The sequence below is a fragment of the Stegodyphus dumicola genome, chromosome 6 (genome assembly GCF_044657685.1).
Source record: "Stegodyphus dumicola isolate Sdum_Otavi_A_Nest chromosome 6, ASM4465768v1".
In the NCBI taxonomy this organism is placed as follows: domain Eukaryota; kingdom Metazoa; phylum Arthropoda; class Arachnida; order Araneae; family Eresidae; genus Stegodyphus; species Stegodyphus dumicola.
In genome coordinates, this window is record NC_140773.1 from 231,041,708 (window position 1) to 231,042,336 (window position 629).

Consider the following 629-nt stretch of genomic DNA (forward strand, 5'->3'; position numbering starts at 1 on the left):
CAGTTGTACAGACATTAGGCATATTTTTAAAGCAGTAGTGATGAAAAATGTGCAAAGCCTTCCCCGGGAATAGAAACTCGGACCTCTGGAAAACGCGCCCAATGTGCAGACCATCATACCCCGAACGCATGCCAAGAAGGCGGGAGAAATACCTTATACAATATCGTATTAAGTTAATTGGAAGCAAGAGAGATTGAAAAAATGAGCAACGCCTTCGCCGGGAATTAAACCACGGACCTCTGGAATGTGCGTCCAGCATGCAGACCACTACACCACGAAGGCACGCTAAGAAAACGGGAGAAATATCTTATAACTCATATAGATTATGATAAAGTTAAGGAAAGAAATGGGAAAAAAATATTAAAAATAAGCTGTGTCAGTTGTTGAAACAAATTACAGAAATTTTGTCAAAAGGACACATTCGTCGAGCATATAATCTGAGCCCTAATTAACTCCAGACTGAATGGTTTTAATCCTTAAGTAGGTACGGAATGTAAATTTAGATATAAATGTATTTATGAGTCGTTTTTGTACATTTTCCACTGAAATTTACGTTGCCGTCCGATGGACGTCTGGAATATTTTCAAATACCGCCCAAACGATTTAGTGGTAAAGCGGCTAGAAGACCC

General features: G+C 39.4%; 1 non-coding gene across 1 annotated transcript; it reads right to left on the reverse strand.

Moving 5' to 3' along the window:
* Positions 1–209: 209 nt before the first annotated feature.
* TRNAV-CAC (transfer RNA valine (anticodon CAC)) lies at positions 210–282 on the reverse strand. The gene has a single exon. It is a non-coding gene; the product is annotated as a tRNA-Val (tRNA).
* Between the last annotated feature and the right edge of the window lie 347 nt (positions 283–629).